We start from the raw sequence: 23,978 nt of genomic DNA, 5'->3' as shown, positions 1-23,978 counted from the left end.
CCAGATCCCCAAACCCATGGGCTAGTCACAAACACGCCTTCACCAGCAACCTCACAGGAGGACCATTTGCCATCTAGAGTGGAAAACGAACGTTTAGCAAAAGGCTAGCATGGGGGTTCAGGGAAACCAAGACTCCAGGTGGTGCCAGCCCCTGCTCCTGGGGAATAGGAGCAGTCCGGTGTGAAATATTCTTGCCCAAAGTCAGCAGCCAAGTGTTCTGGGTGCCACGTGCCACACCCACACTGCACGTCAGGTTCTCAGAAGAGCTGGCTCAGGGTCTGGGGGTGAAAAAAACCTGGGGGATTTGGGGGAGGCCTGGAAAGGGTGGGGTTCATCCAGGACCCCAGAAGGGGCAAGCTTGTCTATTAACAGCTGGTGAGGAAGAGGGTGACAGGGCACCTCTTGGTTCTGGGAGGGTGCTTGACTCAGCACAGACCAAGCCAGGGCTGAGGGATAACCCTCTGGGCCTGGCGGGGAGGCAAGAGAGATGGGAGGTGAGGAGGAAGGAGTGGGAAGCAAAAGTGGGAAGAAGGGGAGAGAGGTGGAAGAGTGTTACGAAGGTGAAGAAAGACGAGGAAAAAGAGAAGAGAGGAAAAGAGAGGTTGGGGGAGGGGAAGGAGGGAGGTGAACAGGGGCGAGGAGGAGGGAGGAGGAAGAAAGGGGCGGGGCCAGGGGAGGGAAGAGAAGAAGGGGGAGGGGAAGGGAAAGGGGAGGAGGCGGGAAGGGAGGGGGAGCGGAGGAGGGGCCTGCGCGCCCGCCCCGCGCCCTCCGTCCCCGCGCCGGCCTCCGCGCCCTCGCGCGCCGCAGCATCACAGTCGCCGCCGCCGGGCCTCCCCGCCGCCCCTTCCCTGGCCCGGCCGCCTCCCGCCGCCGCCGCCGCCGCCATTCCTGGCGCCCGAACTCGCCCGGCTGGGAGCCGCCGAGAGCAGGAGGCGCGCTCCAGGTAAGCGGCTGGGCTGGCGCGGGAGGGAGGGCGCGCGAGGCTGGGCAGGTGCGCTGGGGGCGGCCTGGACCCTCCGCGGAGCCCCTGCTCCACACCTCTAGGCTCCTCCCCGGACCCTCGGGGCCCTCCTCGAACCCCTGCAGGAGCCCCCTTCTAAAATCCCCCGGACCCCTGGACTCCTTCCTGGATCCCCCCGGGGCCCCTCCCGGGACGCCTCCCGGAGACACCTACCCGGACCCCTCCCTGAACCCCTCCGACCCCCTGAACCCCTCTGCGATCCCTTCCCGGCCTTCTCCCCTTCCCGGTTGGCTCCCCAGTCCCTGCGCGCAGGTGGCTCCCCTGGGCGCGGGGGAGCGGGGGCGCGCTGCAGACCCCGGCCAGGGAGGGGGCGGCGCGCTCGGCCAGGCCCGGTCGCGCCCCGGCCCGCCCGGTCTGGCCCCGCTAGGTCAGGCCTCGCTCCGGCCAGCCCGGGCTCCGGCCGGGCCCCCGCGGGCTTCTATTTTGGTTGCGGAGGCCGCGGCCCCTGTGCACTGGACCCGGCGCCGCGCACTCAGACAGGTGGGGCAGGTTGGGCCGCAGTGGTCAGGTCGCCGCCTTGGCAGTGAGTGCTGCAGCTGCAGGCCTCGGTTTCCTTTAGGGTTTTGGCTGCATTATTGTAGAACAACCCAGGAGAACCACAAGCCTTAGCTTGGGCTGCACCTGTTGCAGCCGCCTGGTGAGCTGCAAGGGGCTGGCTCTACTGGGGTTATGCCAGTAAAAACATGTAAAGGAGAATTGAGCTCGTGGTTGTCCTCTTTATTTATCTGGCTTCGTATTTTGGGGGATAGGTGCGGCCGTGGGTGAATGGGAGTCTGTAGGTGGGCAGTTTGCGTCAAAAGAGGCCTGGTATTGAGGGCTGTGTCCTGCTTTCCGGAACGTTTGCCACATGAAGTTGCTTTGCTTTTGTTTGGAAAACCTCACTCTGTGTTGAGCACATCCCAGGCTCGTGGGTGGCCAGGCCCCCGAAGGCCAAGCTGGACGTGGGGCCTGGGGCCAAGCATCTCACCCTGCTGCTCTGAGTCTTTTCAAATCCACCAGGCGCCACTGAACGGAAGTTTCCTTTCCTGGGGGTGAAGTGACACCAGTGGCCTGTCACCTCATACGTGTCCTAGGCCTGGGGCCTGCCTGCTGGCTGCCCAGGCGAGGTTATTTGGTAATGTTTACTGTGTCCCAGAAACAGGCAGCTCTGGCCAGTGCAGGGGCAGGATTCTGGTAGAGATGATAATGCCCTGATTGTCGTTTTGACAGTTGGTGTCTGTGTATATCATGTCTTGGTAGTCGTCAGCCAGAAGAAGAAAGCAGGCAGGCTCAGCATACCCTCCAGGGAGGCTGGGGTGGGAGGATGAGGGATGCGCTGGCCTGTTTCTGTGGGCAAAGACTGCCCCCCCAGAAGGCCAGACCTTCAGACTGAGAAAAGTGTACATGGTACACTGAGCAACTCAAACAAAGAAATAAAAACACATCACTGGTGCCAGGAGCAGCCCTGGGGTCCCAGGAGGGTGGGCTGCTCAGGAGTTGGTAGACGGAGGAGCTCAGTGGCTGTATGTCAGAGTGCAGACAGGCAAAGGCCACCGTGGGGAAGCCGAGCCCCAGCTGCCATGCTAGCCCAGGGTTTTGCAGCACAGCACAAGGGAGGCACTCCATGGGAGGGGGCCCAGCTCCTGACAAGCACACCCAGAGTCTGCTGAAAATGCAGCCTTGCACAGACCCTCTCTGAGAGCCGGGGGTCCTGGGCACTCAGCGTTTGGAGTGCAAGACCAGCGACCATGTTGCACTAGCTGTCCAGTGGGTCTGGGGCCAGGGAGATGTCCTTGGTGACATCATCCACTTGTGGACAGTCCTTTCCATGCGGACCACTGGAGGCAGGTGTTATCTAGAGCCACTTTCCCCACACCAAGCGGGTGCGTCCAGGCCAAAGCTTGGGAGTGCGCGCTAATGGCCGGCTTTGACTGAGGAGGGAGGGAACATCCGCGGCTGCCAGCACAACAGCAAAATCAATAATGCATTGCAAAGATCAATGATTTTCTCTATCTTCTATGCTTCTGGATTCAGCCTGTTCAGGCTTCTGCCTCTCTTGGTTCCATTTCTGGTGGGGAGAGAGGGATGGGTGGGTCCAGGAGGTTGGTTGCAGATTCTCCTCCTGATCCCCTGGAGCCAGAGCTCCGGGGTTGGAGCTAGGACCCATGGGGGTGAAACTTGCCATGTGGAAATATAGGAATAAACATGCCATGGGCTGACTATTGAGCTTAGTTGATGAGAGAAAGGCTGCTGCCTGCTGTTCCCAACCAGGGCAGTTATTTCTTCTTTGAACTTGGACGATTCCAGGAAGAAAACTGGAAGGTGAGAAGGGAGGTGGCAGAGGCATCTGGGATGGGTCCTCTCTTCCCTGGGCCAGGGTCCGCCCTGGGCTTGGCAGGTGCAGCTCCTCAGCCCTGCCCATTGCATCCCCATCCCTATCACTATTGCCATTCAGGGTCCGGGGCTGTCCTGGACGTCTCAGGGTGTCACTCAAGAGCTGAGCTTGTAGAGCAAGGGAGGAGCAGGCTCCCCTGCACACGACAGGGAGAGGTTTGCTGGGGACTTTGCTGTTGGGAGATGACATGGGAAAGCAGAGATTTATTAGGAGGAGATAGCTGCTGATTCAGTCAGGTGGAGAGGGTGTGCCAGGGCCTTCCCTGGAAGCCGGGTGGTGTTTTCGGTACGCTAATTAAGGCGATCCTTAGGATAAGCAAATTGCTTTGCTGCTTGTGGCTCACTTTCCAGCTTCTGTGACCCTCCCTGAGCGAATTTGCCTTTACCTGGGGGTGTCGCAGCAGGGGCCCCAGCTTTCCACTGCCTTGCTGCTACCCCTGGGGCATCAACAACAGTCTGAGGGTGCAGAACCTCACAGCCACCTTCCCACAGCACCTGTGCAAGCCTCAGTGGGGGGTAGGCAGGGTCCTGTTATTTGGTCCAGAAGTTTCAGATGCTGCCCATGAAAGCAATGACTGCATCCCTGCCCTGGGTCACGTCTAAGTGGCATCCCAGGATTTCTGGCTTCGATCAAAGCCTGATCCAGAGCTGTCACTTGGATCGGCATTTGATCCAAGAATCACTCCTTCGAAAATTAGGCTATCGATGTGTCTCATGGACGTTTGTGGAGTGAATGATGATTTTAAGGAATTCCTTAATCACTGCATTGTGGTTATGTTAGAATAATCTTCATCCTTTAGCGATAGATACTGGGTGTTCATAGATGAAATGGTGTTTGGGATCTGCCTCAGATCAGTGTGAGGTGGGGAAGCAGAGGGGATGAGGAGGGCGAGATGGTCTGAGTGGACAGTTGGGGTCTGGATGAGAGTGCCTGGGTTCTTTGTTCTGCTCTGGCTACTTCCGTGCACTTTGAAATTTCTCCATCATAAAAAATTAATAATAATCGGAGATCTCCAATTCCTCCCTGTAAAACATGCCATTGGATTCTTTACTTCATGATGGCATCATTCAAAGGTTTACTTTAAAAGATGTGCCAATATATTAAGTAGAAACGTCACTCCTTAGTGTAGAGTATAGAGAATGTACCCTCTCCATGCACAAGTGCAGGCACTCAGCACGGAAGCCCATCTGGAAGGACACACACCTGGCATTCAGCAGATCATTATGGGGTGTGTGTGGCCTGGTGCCAGGCACTGCCCCAGGCTCTAGGGACACAGCCCCGAGTGGAAGCAGCACTTCACAGTTAGCAAAGGGTGGAGCGTGTGTGAATGTGAGTGAGTGTGTGTTGGGGGAGGAGAGGGAAGAGGAAGAGGGAACCTGTACTTTGTCTTCTTTTTGTACTTATGTGTGGTTTGTTTCTGTCACAAAGAATTATTTTTATAATTACAAAATGAATTTTTAAAAAGTGGTCTTCATTAGGTCATATACTTTCCTCCGGCATTTTAAATAGAAGTTAATTTGTGGAAGTTCATGTTTCTACACATCTTAATAACAGATACATTGGCTTCCATGAGGCAATCAATGAATCAATAGTTATTGACCCTCTGAATATGTGCTTTGTGGGCTGTGAAAGATAGAAACAATACGCTACTATCAGCATTGGGGGAGACAAGATGAAGACCCTGACAATTAAATCATAGTACAGTCCAGCCACAGAAGGGTCATCCTTACACTCAGTACAGAAATGAAGGCCGAGTCTGGTCTGGAGCCTGTGCCAGGGGGGTCCCCATTGCCGGCTGGCTAACCTGGACCCGGGGCTTGTTCCAGCATTTTCCGTGGTGCCTTTGTTTTCTCTTTCCATTTAGTAGAGAATATGTTAAGTAACCTAAAGCTATAGCAGAAACGTAAGTGGTGATGCTGCATGGAAGTCTACAAAGTAAAAAGTAGAAGTTGCTTAGAATTGTAACAGTTTTTGTGTTTTCCTGATCTGTTGCAAGACATTAGAGTTGCTTGAGCAGCCAGAACCTAATTTGCCTTGATGTAGAATTTGGGTGTTTGCTGGGCCCTCTGATTTGTATGTGTGTTTTGATTTTGTTTGGAAGGACAGAAAGTTTCCCGTTAGGCCTGCAGTTGGCCCACTTGGTTCTCACTGTGAGTTTGGGAGCTTTTGTTTGTTGTTGCTCCTGACTGGTGTGTCCCATGTGCTGTGAGGGCACAGCCGGGTGCTGCAGCAGGGCTGTGGTGGGGCTCTGAGCCCTGGGCCATCTTTGAGGGCTGAGGGTCTTGGCACACATTCATTGTTGTGCTGCCAGGAGCCGCCTGCCTTCACGCCTGCACAGAACCACCCAGTGGGTGGATGCACATTCTTTTCCCCCATCTGGATCACTCTTATCCTGTATAGCCCCCTCCTTCTGAGGGCCCACAAGGAGCTGAGCCATCTGGGCGGGTCACAGTGCTGGCACCTTTGGGCCCTGGTGGGTGACGCTCCTGTGTCTTGGGTTCTCGACGTGAAGGAACTGCTTACCTTTCAGGGCCCTCCCAACTCTTGCACTTGTCCTTGTGATGAAGTTTCACTGCTTCCCCAGAAAACATGTATTGAATGTCAGTGATGGCTGGGGGTGCCGGGGGATATGGTCAAGTGGAGGGAGATGGGAGGCTAATGAGAGGGGAGATAGATAGTTCCAGGTCCAGCCGCTTGAGGGGCCAGTGGTTTATTGAGAGGGTGGTTGTGATTTAAAATCAGGTGGCCCCTGTGCCCTGCTGAGCCCTAGATGTAGGGGAGGTGAGGAGTGGTGAGGGGACACTTAGGCACACATGAGCAATGGCAGGAGGGCAGTGCGGGGCAGGCCTTGCAGGAGCTTGGGCGGCCTCCTCAGGTGGGAGGCAGGCTGATTCCAGGTGTTCTGCGAAGACGGAGCCAATAGGACTGTGATGGATCCCATGAGGGCTGTTGCAGCAAGAGAGGGGTCCAGGATGGCCCAGGAGTCTTGGATGGGGTGTTGGAAGGGTAGAGTTGCCATCTCTCTGAGGCTCGGGTCTGCAGGGGAGCAGTTGTGAGGATTCAGAGGGATGATGTGGCTCTCAAGAAAGTACAGGTGGGAGCCCTACTGAAGTGTCCCAGTGGAGGTGGGGAGGAGGAAGGTGGAGGAAGGGGTCTGGAGTTTGGGGGAGTGCTCTGAACCGGGACCCTAATCTTGGCAATATATTATAGCTATAGAGATGACATTTTGAAAGGGAGTTTGGATGAGACCACTGGGGAGTCAAGGTAGATGGAGAAGAGGTCCAAGGACTGAGCCTGGGACAAGAAACCAAGAAGGTGTGGCCAGCAAGGTAGGGGAAAACCAGAGGGGTCCGAGGGCGTCCTAGAGGCCACATGCAGCTTGCGAGAGAGGGAGGGTGACAGTGGAGGCCATGAAGGTGAGAACCAAGGACAACCTGGGGTTTATCCACATGGTCTGGGATGATGGGCTGAAGTATGGGATGAGTTTCTTGAGAGAAGGAAGGAGGGGAATTTGGGACAGCAGGGCCCTTAGCTTTTTCAAGAATTTTGCTGCTGTGAAGGGAAGTGGGGAAGTAGAGAGGGATCATGGGCAGATAGGGCTGAGGGAGGCCCGCTTGGAAGGTTTGCATCCTGAAGGGAAGGATGGAGCAGAGCAGGAGGAAGCCGTGAGGTGGGCAGGAGGGACAGAGGCTGTCTGGGGCTGCCCCGTTGGTGGAGGGTCTCCACGAGCTGCTGTTGACTCTTGGTGTGTGTCGGGCCTCCTCTTGGCCCGGGGCCCACAGATGCATGGGGCTGTCCCGTCACTGGTGGACTGTGAGCATTTTCCTCATCACCTTAGTGAGTGCTGGCATTGTCTCCAGGCCCGGCAGGGATGGCCTGCATTTTGCCCGCAACACGGACTCTCAGTTCCACGTGGACTGAGCGCTGAGGAATGGGAGAGTGCTTCTCTGAGAGTGGTCCCTGCACCAGCAGCACTGCACCCCTGGGAAGTGCAGAGTCTCCCTTGCATCTGGAACTGTGGGGTGGGACCGGCCATCTGTGTTTTTTTTGTTTTTGTTTTTTGAGACAGAGTCTTGCTCTGTCACCAGGCTAGAGTGCAGTGGTGTGATCTCAGCTCACTGCAACCTCTGCCTCCTGGGTTCAAGCCATTCCCCTGCCTCAGCCTACTGAGTAGCTGGGACTACAGGCACACACCACCACCCCCGGCTAATTTTTTGTATTTTAGTAGAGACGGCGTTTCACCATGTTGGCCAGGATGGCTCGATCTCCTGAGCTCAGGTGATCCACCCTCCTCGGCCTCCCAAAGTGCTGGGATTACAGGCGTGAGCCACAGTGGCCAGCTTCAGCCGTCTGTTTTAACAGGCTCCCCAGAGGCTTTTGAACTGCTGCCCTAAGACGAAGGCCTGCACTTGGGAGTGGGTGGGACAGGCCTGTGGGGAGAAAGTAGTGGTTCCCAGGTTGGATGCACCTTAGACTCGGGGTGCTTTCCACATGGAGTCCCACTAGAGGCAATGTTGTCTTACTCAGTTTTATTAACATGAATTATGACAAAACACATTCACTTCAAATGCACAGTTAACTGAGTTTTGACACATGTATTTGGCAATGTGACTGACACCGTAATCAGGATATAGACCAGGATTTGGTAAGCTTAGGCCTGCAGGTCAAGGGCGCTGAGCCAATTTATTTCAGAATCGTCTATGGCTGCTTTTTTGCTATTGCAGCAGAGGTGAGCAGTTGCCACAGAGACTATATGGCCCTAAGAATCCCCCTAAATTCCCCTGTTGCCTCTTTTCACTCAGCCCCCTCTTCCCAGCAATTACAGATCTGCATAGATTAGATTATTATAGATTGGATTTATTTCTTCAGTACTTTCAAAGTGGGAGCATATATTTGACAGTTGTTCCTAGACTTGTGATGGGATTACATCCTAATCATAAACCCATCATTAAGTTGAAGATATCCTAAGTCAAAAATGTGTTTGATACACCTGACCCACCCAACAGCGTACCTTAGGCTAGCCCACCTTCAGTGTGCACAGAGCACTTCTATTAGCCTATGGTTGGGTAAAGTCATCTAACACAAAGCCTTTTTTATAATAAAGTGTTGAATATAATCTATTGAATGCTGCACTGACAGTGAAAAGCGGAATGGTTGTGTGGATACTCGCAGTACCATTTCTACTGGATTCGAATGTCTTTCACACCATTGTAAAGTCGAAAAATCATAAATGAAACCATTGTAAATGGGGGACCATCTGCATACTCTTTGTGTCTAGCTCCTTTCACTCTGCATAATGTTTTTGAGATTCTTACATGTTGCTGTGCATACCAGCACTTCATATCTTTTTATTGCTGAATAGTTGGTGGAGATTTGAATTGTTTCCTCTTCTGGATTATTGTGAATCAAAGTGCTGCGAGCTACAGCTCAACAACAAAGACAGCCAGTTAAAACATGGGTAAATGTGTCAGCACAGGTGATATATACAAACGGCCAATAAACATGTGAGAAGGTGCTTAACATCATTAGTTGTTAGGGAAATGTGAATCAAAGCCACAGTGAGATACTACCTCGCACCCTACTAGATTTAATTAAAAAAAAAAAAAGTGGGGAGGGAAATAACAAGCGTAGGTGAAGTTATGGAGAAATTACAACCCTCATACACTCCGGATAAAAATGTAAAATGGCGTAGCTGTTTTGGAAAAAAGTTTGGAGATTCCTCAAAAAGTTAAATACAGAATTACCATATGACCTAGCACTCCTGCTCCTAGGTGTGTACCTAAAGGAACTAAAAGCAGGGACTCACACAAAAACTTATATGTGGCTGTTCATAGTGGCACTATTCCAGTAACCAAAGGACGGAAACCCGAATGTCCAGCAGTGGATGAATGGGTAAGCTAAATGTGGTATATTCATACATGGCCCGTGATTCAGCCATAAAAAGGAATGAAGCACTGGTACTGCTACAATGTGAATTAACCTCAAAAACATTATTCTAATTGAAGGTAGCCAGGCACAGATTAATAGCTGCATATTGTATTATTCCATTGATATGAAATGTTCAGAATGGGCAGATCTTTCCAGACGGAAAACACATTAGCGATTGCCAGGGGCTGGGAGGTGGGGAAATAGGAAGTGGACACTTAATATGCATTGGGGTTCCTTTTGAACCCCAATAGAACTAGATAGTGGTGATGGTTACGTAACATTGCGAATGTACTAAATGCCACTGGATTATACGCTTTACAATGGTAAATTTTATCTTACGAGTATTTTACCACAATAAAAAATGATATAAGAAATGCTGTGAGCATTCGTGGGCAAATCTTAGCGTGGACATATGTTTTTATTTCTCCTGCGTAATTACCCATAGGTGGAATTACAGGGTTTCATGGTAAGTAGATGTTTAACTTGATTGAAAATCTGGCAAACTGCTTTCCAAAGTGGTTGTATCATTTTACGTTCCCACTGCTAACGTATGAGGGTTGCAGTTGGTTTACATCCGTGCCAACACTTGCTGTTGTCAGTCTTTTTAATTGTAGCTATTCTAGTGGAAATGTGGTAGTGCTGTATCCGTGCAGTTTTAGTTGAGCATCTTTTCATGTGCTTATTAGCTATTTGTGTATATTCTTTTGTGAAGTGTCTGTTCAGATCCTTTGATCACTTTTTAATTGGTTGTCTTCTTGTATGTGAGTTGTAAGTGTTCTTTACATATTCTCGACTCAAAGCCTTTGTCAGATACTTGTATTGCAAATATTTTCTCTCAATCTATGGTTTGCCTTTTTATTAGTTATATCTTTCAATGGGCAGACTTTTTGGTTTTAAGTTGTTTTAATGGTTTGTGCTTTTTGTGCCCTATTTAAGAAATCTTTGTCTAACCCATAGTGATAAAGATTTTCTATGTTCTCTTCCAAAAATATGGTAATTGTAACTTTTATGTTTAGATCTGAGATCCATTTCTGTTGGGTGTGGTGGCTCACGCCTGTAATCCCAACACCTTGGGAGGCCGAGGCGAGTGGATCACCTGAGGTCAGGAGTTTGAGACCAGCCTGGCCAACATGGTGAAACCCCGTCTCTACTAAAAAATACAAAAATTAGCCGGTGTTGTGACGCACATCTGTAATCCCAGCTACTCGGGAGCCTGAGGCAGTAGAATTACTTGAACCTGGGAGGCGGAATTTGCAGTGAGCCGAGATCATGCCACCGCACTCCAGCCTGAGTGACAGAGCGAGACTATTCTCCAAAAAAAAAAAAAAAAAAAAAAAAAAAAGACCTGGCAAGACCTGGCCAGGCGCGGTGGCTCACGCCTGTAATCCTAGCACTTTGGGAGGCCGAGGCGGGTGGATCACGAAGTCAGGAGATTGAGACCGTCCTGGCTAACACGCAGAAACCCCATCTCTACTAAAAATACAAAAAAACACGAAAAATTAGCCAGGTGTGGTGGTGGGTGCCTGTAGTCCCAGCTACTCGGGAGGCTGAGGCAGGAGAATGGCATAAACCCGGGAGGCGGAGCTTGCAGTGAGCCAAGATGGCGCCACTGCACTCCAGCCTGGGCGACAGAGTGAGACTCCATCTCAAACACACACACACACACACACACACACACACAAACACACAAACAAAAACACCAAAGATCTATGATTCATTTAGGGTTAATTTTTAATGGAAAGAGCTAAGGAGTGAGGTTCCTTGTTTTACATGTGGACATCCAATTGTTCTCACACTATTTGTTTTAAAATAAAAAACAACAACAAGCCTATTCTTTCTCCAGTGAATTATGTTGGTACCATGTTTGTAAAGTAATTGGCCATATCTGTGTGCCTTTGTTTCTGGATTCTGTTCTGTTCCATTATGCTTGTTCCTCATTGGTCCCAGTACCACACTGTCTCTGTAGTAACTCCTGAAGTCAGGTAGTGTGACAATTTTACTTCATTTTCAGAATTGTAGTGTCGATTCTAGATCCCTTGCATTTTCTTATATACTTAAGATCAGTTTGTCAGTTTCTACAGCAAACCCGCTTGGATTTTGGCTAGAATTTTATTAACTCCTTAGATCAATTTGGGAAAAAACATTCTAACAGTATTTGGTCTCTTGACCAGTGAGCATGGTCTATTTTCATCTTCCTTAATTTCTTTTAGCTGTGTTTTATAGTTTTGAGTGTACAGGTCTTGCACATGTTTTATCAGATTTACTCATAGGTATTTCGTATTATTATACGTGGATTTTAAAAATTTTATTTTCCAGTTGTTAATTGCGATATATAGAAATACAATTGATTTTTTTTATATTTTTTGTTTATCCTGTGAACTTTGCTAAGTAGCTATTTAAGTAGCGTTTTTCGTAGTCCCTCAAGATCTTTCATATAGATAATTCTGATGATTATGAATAAAGACAAGTTCCTTTCTTTCCAGTTAGAATGCCTTTTACTTCTTTTTCTTCTTTTCTTTCACTTCTAGGACCTTCAGCACAATGATTACTATAAGTGGTAAAAGTGGACATTCTTGCCTGTTCCCAATCTTAGGAAGGGAGAATTTCAAGTTTTTTTTTTTGTTGTTGTTGTTAAATATGATGTTAGGTAGAGATATGAAGTGCCTTTTACCAGGCGGTGGAAGTTTTTTAATTTGTTGAGCGCTTTTATCATGAGTAGGTGTTGAATTTCCACATATACTTTTTCTGTATCTGTTGAGATGATCATGTGGTTTTTCATTTGTTGTTTGTAAATATGGTGAATTACAGTGGTTAACTTTTGAATGTTAAATTATTCTTGCATTTGTGGCACAAATCCCACTTGGTCATGATGTATCCTTTTTATATATTGCTGGATTTGATTTGCGCAATTTTATTAAGGATATTTGTGGCTATATCACGAGGGATATCATTTTCTTTTCTGGTACTATCTTTGGTTTTGGTATCAAAGTAAAGGTTGCCCCACACAGTGATTTGGGAAGTGGTTCTTCTTACTATTTTTGAATAGTCTTTGTAGGATTGGGCTTGGCCTGTCCCCTCCCCTCCCCTCCCCTTCTCTTTCTGGAGACAAGTCTTACTATGTTGTCCAGGCTGGAGTGCAGTGGTACAATCATAGCTCAATCATAGCTCACTGCAGCCTGGACTTCCTGGGCTCAAACAACCCTCCTGCCTCAACCTCCAGATTAGCTGGGACTACAAGCATGCACCACTATGCCCGGCTAATTTTTCTGAGTTTCGACAGAGACAGGGTCTCACTGTGATTCCCAGGCTGGCCTCGAACTCCTGACCTCAAGCCATCTTCCTGCTTTGGCCTTCCAAAGTGCTGAGCTTGCAGGTGTGAGCTACTGTGCGCAGCCTATCTGGGGTTTTCTTTATGGAGAAGATTTTAATTATGAGTTCAATTCCTTAACATAGGACTATGAAGATTTTCTGTTTCTGTTTGAGTCAGTTCTGGTTATTTGTGTGATTTATTGAGCTATAATTTTATATACAGTGAAATCTTTCCTGTTAAATGTACCATTCTGTGAGTTTTGGTTAATGCATGTGGTTTCGGTAAATATAACCATCACTAAATCAAGGTATGGAAAATTTTCATAACTCCAAAAATTCTCTCTTGTGCCCCTTTGTAGTCAGTTTCCTTTCCCCAGACCTAGCAACCACTGACCTGTTTTCCATCCCTCTAGGCTTTTCCAGAATTTCATATAGAAGGAATTATACAGTTTGTAGCCTTTGAGTCTGGCGGCTTTCACTCAGCATAATTGTGCAGGTATTTGAGCAGTAAATAAAGCGATCAGATCTGTGTCTCAGGAGTAACTCTGGCATTTCAGAGTGATGAATTGGAAAGACAAAGATTGGAGACAAGGGGAAGAAGTTATGGGACAAGAATGCTAGATGATGTTCATGGTGACCTTGTTATAAATGATATGCCAAACGCTTTCTGTCCGTCTCATGGAATTCTGACCACAGTCCTGTAAGACTGGGTCAGTTCTTCCCTCTCGTTTATAGGTGAGAACAGAGAGAATAAGAATGTTATTCTTGAAGCTGCTCAGCCAAGAAGTGGTGAAGCCAGGAGTTGTGATTCGGTGCTCTGTACTGAGGTCCAGCATCTAATGCAAGCACCAGGAGGTGGCAGTTGGTTAGTGGTTTTTTTTTTGTTGTTGTTTGGAGACGGAGTTTCGCTGTTGTTGCCCAGGCTGGAGTGCAATGGCGTGATCTCAGCTTACTGCAACCTCTCCCTCCCAGGTTCAAGTGATTCTCCTGCCTCAGCCTCCCGAGTAGCTGGGACTACAGGCATGCGCCGCCATGCCCGGCTAATTTTGTATTTTTAGTACAGACAGGGTTTCTCCGTGTTGGTCAGGCTGGTCTCGAACTCCCGACCTCAGGTGATCCACCCGTCTTGGCCTCCCAAAGTGCTAGGAATACAGACGTGAGCCACTGTGCCCGGCCTAGTTAGTGTTTTAAAGGCTTTAAAGGCGCGTGTACCCTTTGGCCATTGGAGTCTGAATGAACTAGACATTTAGTTTATTTAAAGAATCATGAATGTTAAGAAGCATTTATTGAAAAGGGTATTTCTCAGTGTTTTTAAATAGAAAATCCAGATATAACCTGGGCAGCTACTGACAGTGAAATAGGCAGGAGGTGCCATAGTCACACTGGTCACTCTTTAAAAATCGAGGGTAAAATATGCCTAATGGGATGAAAAGTCAGCATAATACATCATGTGCTAAGAACAGTTCGTGAACCAACATGGCACGGCAAGGACTTGTAACTGCCTAGAAAACACTAGACTGTCCAAAATGCGACTCAGATGTTTAGTTGATGATGTGCCTTCTGTTTTCTCCTTGGTGCTTGTCTGCATTTTTCTGATTTTCTGCAACAATACTTGTTATGGAAATCACAAAGAGAAATACAAAGGAAAAGGTTGAAAAATGTAGCTCTAGAACACACACACATACACACACAACATACTACACATATGTCCCCCCACCACACACCCAGTACACACATACCAAACAACACACACATACATATCACACCACACACCCCATTCCACACACTACACACATACCCCCCACACCACACATACCCAGTATACACACATTACACACACACCCACCACACAATACATCCACACACCATACCACATACCCCCCATACCACACACTTCACACATACCTGCCACACCACACACACAAAACATACAACACATCCATCCATACACCACATCACGTACCACACACTCACACTACACTACCTACACACACCACACCACACACACACTACATTTACACTGCATACATACACCACACATCACACCATGAACACCCCATACCAAATATTACACACATACCCCCCATGTATACACACACCATACACGTACCTCCCCACCCCACACACCCACTCCATACACACCACACACACTACGTACACCCACCACGTGGTACATACACATACCATGCCACACACACACACAAAAACACACACAACACACACTGTACACATGCACACCACACACACCACACATCAAACCCCACACGTAACACCACACAGTCATATGCTGCACGTGCCACAGCACATACAGCGCATATGCACCCCATATGCATCGGAGTCTTGAGAGCCTTGCACACTTTTCCTAGACTGGTCATGTGTGCTTTGTTCCCAGAACAGGTGAGTGTTTTGCAGCTTGCTCCGCTCCTAATGGGCACGCAGGCAGTGAAGCCAGCTGGCCCCTTGCTTGCCTCTCCCAGACACAGCGCAGCTGCAGGTGGGCGTGCAGGGCGGGGTGACCGCAGCATCCTCTTCAAGGCTCCAGTTCCTGGGGGAGCCTGGAAGTCCTTCTGTGCCTGCCACCTTGTGCGTGGCCTCAGTGGAGCCTATCCCCTTCCTTACTGGGGTTGTCCCTCAGTGGTTGTTGGGGGACTGTAGGACTATTAAATGAGATGACTCCTGTAATAGTCCTTCTTGCCCCTGTTTGAACGGAGATGCACGTGGAATTCAGTGTCATCAGAGAGGTTTCAGTGCATGGACCATATTGCTAAAACATTTTTTATTACAATACAAAAGCTTCCTGACTGTCAGGAAGCCTGGCTGTGTGGGTGTCTCATGCCTGGCTGGCTTCAGGCATTGACAGTGACCCACATGCGTTTTATATTGTGAGGCAGCACACACACAAACACACGCACACACATATGCACACACATACACAGAGCACACAGATACACACATGCCACTAAAAGTTTTGCTCACAACAGCCACCCTTAACTGTCTATGACACCCCCTGCTATTTTTATTTGATTGTATTTGTTGAAAAACTGTGTTTGCAACCCCTAGATTGAGAAATACTGACCCCCATGTGACATCCGGCCCTATGTGTGACTGCATGGAAATGTGAAAATTTTAGCATGAAGTCAATATGTGTACATACACTATGTATTATTATCTTATTTCTCACGTTGGCTGACTTTGACCGTGTACTCCTGTACCGCTTGATTTTCCTCTCAGTGAGGCTAATCCCTGCATTTCTGGGGCTGGGCATGCCTTACAGCCTTAGAGCTGGTGTTGGACCGCTAGCCCGAGAACAACAGGGCAGGAAAACTGGGTCAAAGCAAAGCTCTTGAGCAGGCAGAATTGGATATCTGGCTTGTCTTTGAATGCTGAGGGCAGTGGCTTGGGTTTCAAATGTGGAATCCTGTGAAGCTGCCCAGCTCCCTTGGTCTCGCCTGTAAGCAGCGGCTACGTCCTGGATGTTCTGTGGGGCTGAGGTCTCTCCGTGCAGGGACCTGCCATCCTCATGTTCCAGTTCCTTCCACAAGAGCGCAGTTGGAGCAGGGCTTGGCTTCTGCCAGCTTGGCAAGACCAGAGAGGTGGTGAGAAGGCGATTTTTAAAATAGACACCAGTCGCTGCAGGACCTGGAAACAAGCCTTTGGGGAGATACAGACTCCATTTATTTACAGGTAACCACTCTGTGACTCCAGCCAGCGGGCACAGGTTTTATTTCAACTGGAAGAGAGTGTCATTTAATAATGAGCACATTTAGAGCTGCAGAAGGGGTAGATGGCTTAGCACAGACGTCTCGCGGTGGAAATGAAGGAGCCCTGAGAACACAGACACGCTCTCTCCCCTTTCTCTTTTCTCAGTGAGGAGACCATGCTCAGGCCACAGTGGCATTCTCTAAGTAAGTGGTGGTGTCATCCGGAGACTTCCACTGAGACGTTTTGTGTCAGGACTACTCTGAAGCCTTTTCCAGCACTTGTGTTGTAGTTACTAAAGATGGAAAAACACTTTGCCAAGCACAGCCTTATTCATGAATTGTGTCAGGCCGGGAGTCCATTGCTGCTGGTGTCACCCTCCCCAAACTGCTGGGCTGGGGGCCTCTCCTTGCTGCTGGAGGAGGCAGAGCACGGCTTCTGCTGCACAGGAGATATTTGCTACAGTGCAGTTATCCTGAGCTTTGCGGGGCTTCCACTGCTGGGTCTGCGAGGCTTCCCTGAGGATCAGAGCTGTTGCTGATGCCTGTGTAAATCCTAACAAGTGTGGCCCATGCTGTTCTTTGCGTTGTGACCCTTCCAAGTGCTTGTCTGATCAGAGCTGATAATGAAGAGCAGATTCCATGGTCTGAGACTGTGGCCTTGTGGTCATCAGAGTGACCCAGGTGTGGCCTGCTTGCTGGCCTTGCTGGTGCACCTTCTCTGAGGATGTGTCCCAGGAGGACAGCAGGACACAGCCAGCCAGTGGATGGTGGACGTTGCAAGTGCTGTGACCGGTGTGAGCTGGTTGGTCCTCAACTGGCTTCGCTGCCTTCTTGGACCAGCTGGGTCGGCCCCATGGCCCACTGCTTTGCAGTGGATCCCCTCACCCATCTGGGCGGTGACCCCTCTCCCTGCCTCCTTTCCCCTCTTGGAATCAAGGGAAGGTCATCGACAGGAAGCAGCAGCGGCGAAACCTTCTCGCCCGGTTTGCTGTTTTCATCTTTCCATCTCCTCCCTTCTGCAGTGAGATATTTGCAGAATTTACTGTGAAACACACCTAGCTTCATTGTGCAGCCCTTGAATCTTCACAAATGGAGCCAGCCGTGCGATGCCCGCGAAGAGGAGCAGAGCACAGGGGCCCTGGGCCCTCCTGCTCACCACTCCCCAGCTGATCACAGCACAGGTTAATCTTGGCTGGCTTAACTCTGTGTGCCTTGGATTCTGCAGCACATCCTTGTGTGTGTCACTCAGCATCTGTCTGTGACATTTGGCTTGAGCTCACCCAGGGTCTTCTTCTCTTGCCTTGCCACCTCATATTCCTGTGTGTGTCTGCCACAATGTAGGCACATTTATATCTGCCACGGGTGTCTGTGCTGCCCACTCGGCTTCCAGTTTGAGGCTGTTAGGAATGAGACTTTGAATGTCCTTGTGCACAGGCTGTGTTTTAGCTTTTTATTCTCCTTTCAGGACACCAGGGGCCCTCCAGTTCTTATGGCTCCACTTCCTGGGGCAGGTCTTGTCTCTGTGCTGGCACCTGTGGTTTAATTTTGTTTCAGACTTCCTACATGGCACCCTGTTTCCAGCCCTGCTCTGAACCCTCTCCTCTGAGAAGGGGCCCCTGAACCATCTCCTGCTGCTTGCTGATAGGCCTCGCCTCCCTCGCTGGACCCTTGGGGGTCTCTCCAGCTGTGCCCTCTGTGCATCCCCCCCCACCGCCACCTGCTCACCCAGGCCGGGTGGGCACGTCCCTGTCATTCCTAACAGGGTGTTTCTCAGCTTCACAGTTTCTGTCTCTGGCTGCACAGGGTCCACTTAATCTGCTGCCATCTACCCCTCGGAGAGCGTGCAGTGCCTGCCTAGTGTGTCCCAGGTTCTGGGATGGCAGTGAGAGGTTGGGGGTTGGAGGAGAATGGACAGGATGTGTTACTTTTAGCAGGAGAAGGGTGTGTGGATGTACCAATAGGGGATACAGGGGCTTTGAGGGGATCTTGAGGGTGAGGCTGTCCAACGAGGACGGGGCTGAATTGTTGAAGTCACAAACACTGAGTTAGAATTCAGAGCAAATTGGAAACAGCTGGTGGCTGAGCTGGGCAAAAAGCTGTAGTTGTTTTTAAAACATGGTGGCAATTCTCGCCATTGCTGTCACTGAGATGCAGGGTGTCTGTCCCCTTGCCGTGGATCTAGGTTACCTCCTGACTGCCTTGATTGGTGGAATGTGGTGGGTATGAGGCTGAGTGACCACCAATGTGGCTTCCCCATTGTTCACCAGGATGCTGGCTCTGGGAGCCCTGTGATGCCAAGGAAGGAGTTGGCCCTGTGGTAGCCATGCTGTGAGGAAGCCTAAGCTCCACGGGCAGCCATGGGAACTCCAGTGGGCAGCCCTGGTATTCAGTCCCCTCCACTTAGGACCCTGATAAGTGAGGGGACAGGCCTTCTAAGGACTGTAGCCCTTGGTAATTAGGTATGTCAGCTTTAGTGTCCTTGGACATTGGAGCAGAGATGAGCTGACTGAGGCTGGGACCCGCTGAGGCTCCTCACCCACAGAATTGAGAGTGTAGTAACATGTTACAGGCTGCTGAGTTCAGGGTAACATGCAACACAGCAGCAGTGACAGGAACAAAAGCGGTGGCTGCCCAAGAAGGGGGAAGGAAGGGCTTTGGGGTGGGGTGGGGGACGAGGGGGCCGAGGACTCAGGTTTTGGGTGGGAGAGTGGAGTGTGAACAAAGGGAAGACCCCTAACAAGGGTGCAGTGAGGATGATTCATTTCATCTCATCCCACACATTTTCGTAGTCTGTCTATTGGGGGCTTTCTTGCTTCCCCTGTAAATGAACCATGAAGGGAATAATCCCTTTTCATAGGAGCACAGGGCACACAGGGATGAATCTCTTGTAGCTGCCATAAGAAGTACCACACACTGGGTGGTTTCCAACAACAGAAATTTATTCTCCCAGTTCTGGAGGTCAGAAGTAAAAATCAAGGTCTCAGCAGGGCCACGCTCCTCTGAGGTGCTAGGGGGGCCTCCGTCCTGCCTCTTCCCTCATGTGTGGCCCCTGTGTCCCTTGGCTTGTGACACATTGCTCCAGTCTCTGCTCCAACATCACATGGTGTCTGCGTCTGTCTTTCCCTCTGAGTGTATCTATGAGGACGCTTGTCCCTGGATTTAGGGCCCACTCAGATAACCCAGGGAGATCTCATCCCGAGATTCTTACTGACATCTAGAAAGACCGTTTTTGCAAACAAAATCGCATCTCTTCAACCTGTTACAGCACACAAGAAGGCAATTGAAATACTGTGCGGGCTGGGCTGGTGGCCCTGGTGGGCGGGGACGGGGCTGGCAGGCTTTCACCTTCTCCAGGATATATTTCAGCAGGGCTTTATCAGCAGGAAAATGGAAACCACGGCTGCTTTTAGCCTTTGTGGGAAGCTATAGAAATAAGAGTACAGTGGAAACTCTCTGCTTTGTAAAATAACTTCATGTTGACTCAGAGGGGAAACAGGAAAGGTGCCTTCTATCTTTTTTATGCAAGTTTTTCTCTCTGTCGGTGGGACCTTTGCTTTTAAGGAGTGTTTCTACAAGAATACTTGTTGGATATTTAGTGTGAACAGGAAGTAAGATGTGCTGACTAACTTTTCCATTATTTTAATGGCATTTTTATTGCTCAGAAAACGAAGACAGAAAGCAAAGAGTGAACGCTTTCATTGTGCTGGGTAAACGCCATTAACAACCTGCCTTTCTGAGTTTTTTTCTCCGCGATTCTCAGATGCATACACACACGTGCATGCATAAGTACACACACATCATAGAGGGGGCGTTTCCCCAAAGCCGCGGTCATGCCACGCAGAGGTATGCACCTTGTTTTATTCGCTCACCACTGTGTCATACATGTGTATGTTCTGCAGTGTGCTGCGAAGCCATGTGTGCCCTTGTGTGTGCCGTGTGTCCCTGGGGCCTTCAGTGGAAGTCTCTCCCGTCGGTGACACCCTTGACGGTTTTCTTTGATGTGCATTACTCCTGTCAAGGCATTGGTTAGCAGGATATGTGATGGCCCCTGTGAATGGTGGAGCCCAGAAAAAGAAATTGGCAGTGTTTGTAGTAGGCCATGTGTGTGTGTGGGGGGTGTATGCATGTATGTGTGTGAATGTGTGTGGGCATTTGTGTGCATGTGTGTGTGTACGTGCATGTACCTTGTGCATGTATGCGTGTGTGTGTGAGTGCCTGCCTGCACGTGTGTGCCCATAGGTTCCAGAATAGCAGTGCACAGCACGCTGGAGGTCCGCCTTCTGGGAGAGTTTCTTGGATTTAGGAGTCTTGTCATTAGGAGGCTTACTGAACTTATTTTACGGAAGTCTTAGTTGTATTTTTAGCCAAAAGATAAAACTCACCCCACTCTCCTGCATGCCTCCAGCTTGTCTAAAGTGAAATGGCCTGGGGAGAATTCGACATGGTAGTACAGTGGTGTGCTGTGTTTCTCTAGGGTCAGATATGTTGGCTTTCCTATCCCTGGACAGGTCAGCCCAGTGTCCCAGCTAGATACTGTGTATGTGCCCAGACCCTTCACAGACATGACTTTTTGTTGGTGCCATGTGGTCATGGGAGCTTCCTTCCACAGTTAGGTTCTGCTCCGAAGTGGGGGTTGGGGGCATCTCTGGAGCCTGGCATGATACCCTTGCCATGTCCCTGATTGATTGTGTCAGTCAGGGTCCTCCAGAGAAATGAAACTAATGGGTATGTGCGCGCGCGCGTGTGTGTGTGTGTGTGTGCGCGCATGTGTAGGCATTACAAAGAATTACCTCACCTGACTGTGGAGATGCCACAAGTCTACAATATACAGCAGGCTGGAGACCCAGAGAAGAGTTGCAGCTTGTTGGAAGGCTGTCTGGAGGCAGAACTTTCTGCTCTTCTCCTTGGATGAGAAGCCTCTGCTATTCATGCCTTCAACTGATTGGACAAGGCCCATCCTCATTACAGAGGGTCATTTGCTTTACTCAAAGCCTCTGCTTTAAATGTTGATCTCATTAAAAAATAATGCCTCCACAGAAGTATCAAGAATAATGATTGGCCAGATATCTGGGAACTGCGGCCCAGCCAAGTTGACCTGTGACGTCAGCCATCACACTGGTCAGTGTCCCCAGTGCGTGGGCCCTGTGGTGGGCTGTGTTTTCTAAACCAGTGCGGGCCCTAGGTAAGGTGTGTGAGCTTGCTCAAGGTGTATGGTACGAAGGTGTTGCCCTGCTTCTGGAATCCTGCCCCAGAGCAGGCAGGGCTTGTCATTCTTGCCCAGAGATCACCAGGCCAGCATGAGGTGGCCGAAGATTGGCACTTCTCATATTCTAATGGCCTTGTGCAAGCTGCACTCACACCTCAGCCGACCTTCTGCTTCTTAGGACGGTTGCTTCATTCCGGTCACCACTGGCCCCCTATTTAAGCATCAGTAATACCTTAGGTGCCTCTGGGGACCATTCCTGTTGTCTTCCTTCCAAAAACGACTTCATTTTCCTGTCAAAATGTGACATGGCTTGGACATGCTAGAGGCATTTATCAGCAGAAAGCCTGAGAGCTCTGCCTCCCTGATATTTTCTTTTTCTGGGAAAAACAATGTTTGTGCAAGCCGTGGTCATATCATTGTTTGCCGCTGTCTGTGAGCCTGCTGACGTTGGCCTCCTGTGTGCCTGGCGTGCTCTTATCAGACCTGTGTGCCATCCTGTGAATTCTGCCATCAACAGTCACAGTGAGGCAGGAGAAACACAGCCTGGTGGTCCAGGGCAGGCTTGGTCTGGACTGGATGGGAGCTGCCTGATGGGTCAGGAGGGGAACGCAGAGGAGCGCCAGCTCCAGGACTGGTAAAGGTGGCTCTTCTCTTCCTTTTCCATCAGGTGCAATGTTGGAGTGAATGAATGATTGATGGGTGAACACGTGAGAGAGTGGAGCTGGTCACAGAGGTAGGAAGGACTCAGGTCACTGGCCATGTGGTGGGAGTGGGGAGCTGAGCCCATGCCAAGGCTGTGACCCATGGACCGGTCCTAGTGTGGTTGGGCTGGCAGGAGTGGGTGTTTGTTCCTGGGACTGGTGGTCAGCGTGCGTCCCTTCCCTGCTTCTCGCTGGCTGAGGCTCAGAGAGGTGACACCACCAGGATCTGGGGACCCAGCAGGCCCCTTCTGGCTCCCAGGTAGTGGGGACATGAGTCTCAGTCCCGCCCGCTTTCAGGCCCTTGGGGCTTCCTGCCCAGCCTCTGTGACACTGGTTCTCACAAAGCCAGGTCTTTCCTGGCAGCCCAGGATGGCCTCCAGGTTGTGCTAGTCTGTCCTGCAGCTGCAGGTTCTGCACGTTTGCTCATCCTGCACCGCGACCCTTTCCCCCAGGAGAGCCTCCTCCGAGGTGGGCCCGGAGCTGGGGAGAAAGAAGGGTCTGGTGACCACATGGTGCCAGCAGGGCAGCTGGGAACCCCTGCCTGTAGCCCCGGGCACCCTCCTCAGGTTCTAAAACCAGAGCTGCTGCTCTCAGAAGTGCTTTCTGGGACTTTTCAGGGTGGGACACCAGGGGCCTCCGCAGCAGGGACCCCCATTGGAGGGGCCGACAGTCACAGACTGGAGAGCAGAGTCTCCGGTCTTGACCCCAGCTTGACCTTCTTCTACGGAAAGGCTTGGCCAGGAGGAGCGTGGTGGTGTGGGAAGAATCCGTCTGGCTTTTCTCTCTTTGAGGACATGTCAGGCAGAAGAGGCTTGGGGGACGGTGGCTTAATATTTCATGTTTTAGCCCTTGTCCTCTTCCAGGGTGGGCTTGAAAATGATAATGAAGTGTACACACTGAAAAAACAAAAATCACCGGCGGGTTCTGAAGCTCAGTCAGGTTCTGAAGGTGAGTTTTAGTGCTCTAGTCATAGAGAGAGAAACTCATGTAAACACAGTTTACGCAGGCTATTTCGTTGCTGCTTTCGTCTGTGTATACAAAGGAACATAGCTAGTAATTAAGAACATGGAGGCATTTGGATCTGTTTATGTTTTATTTGTCCAGTGTAATCTTTGTGATGTTCTTATTTGGATTCGAATGCTAGTGATTTCTAAACTCAAGCACAAACACAGGGTTTAAGCGAAGGTTAATTACGGCTAAGATGCTTGCGATGCACAGGGCTGGGTAAATGAGTCAGGCTGTGTTTATCTTCGGGGTTTATTGGTGCCAGGTGTTTAGAAGCGGCAGTTTGGATTTGGACATCTTTGGAGGGAGGTTTCTTGGCAATGAAAGGGGGAGGTGGGAGGACTTGAGCCCAGAACTTGGTGCCACGCATCAGCAGAGTGGCTGGAACTCCTTTGGGCTGGGATGGGGATTGTGAAGGCAGCCCTCGGGGGATCCAGAGTGCTGCTTTGGGCGTGTACCCCCTTCTCTCTGTCCCACTTCTCTGGGGGATGCCTGGGGAGGACCTGAGAAAGGGGACTCAAATTTCTGTCACTGATTGACCAGCCTGGAGTCTCTGTAGCCCTCTGACTATCTGCCTTCACTTCTTTCCTCTTTTTGTTTTGTTTGTTTTGTTTTGGTTTTTGAGGTGGAGTGCATTGCCCGGGCTAGAGCGCAGTGGTACAGTCTCGGTTCACTGCAACCTCTGCTTCTGAGGTTCAAGTGACTCTTCTGCCTCAGCCTCCCAATAGCTGGG

At 50.2% G+C, this 23,978-nt stretch overlaps 1 protein-coding gene across 5 annotated transcripts in view; it reads left to right on the top strand.

Annotated features, from left to right (window-relative positions):
• The first annotated feature begins 796 nt into the window (after positions 1-796).
• Positions 797-23,978, top strand: part of SEMA4D (semaphorin 4D) — a 134,135-nt gene continuing 110,953 nt past the window's right edge. For all 5 annotated transcript variants that reach the window (XM_050761259.1, XM_050761258.1, XM_050761257.1 and 2 more), the window contains exon 1: positions 797-943. The gene's annotated coding sequence lies outside the window, so the exon portion shown is untranslated. The remainder of the gene's footprint in view (positions 944-23,978) is intronic.

This window comes from Macaca thibetana, chromosome 15 (genome assembly GCF_024542745.1).
Source record: "Macaca thibetana thibetana isolate TM-01 chromosome 15, ASM2454274v1, whole genome shotgun sequence".
Lineage (NCBI taxonomy): Eukaryota > Metazoa > Chordata > Mammalia > Primates > Cercopithecidae > Macaca > Macaca thibetana.
The sequence above is the reverse complement of the archived record's forward strand: the minus strand, read 5'-3'. Positions and strand labels throughout refer to the sequence as shown.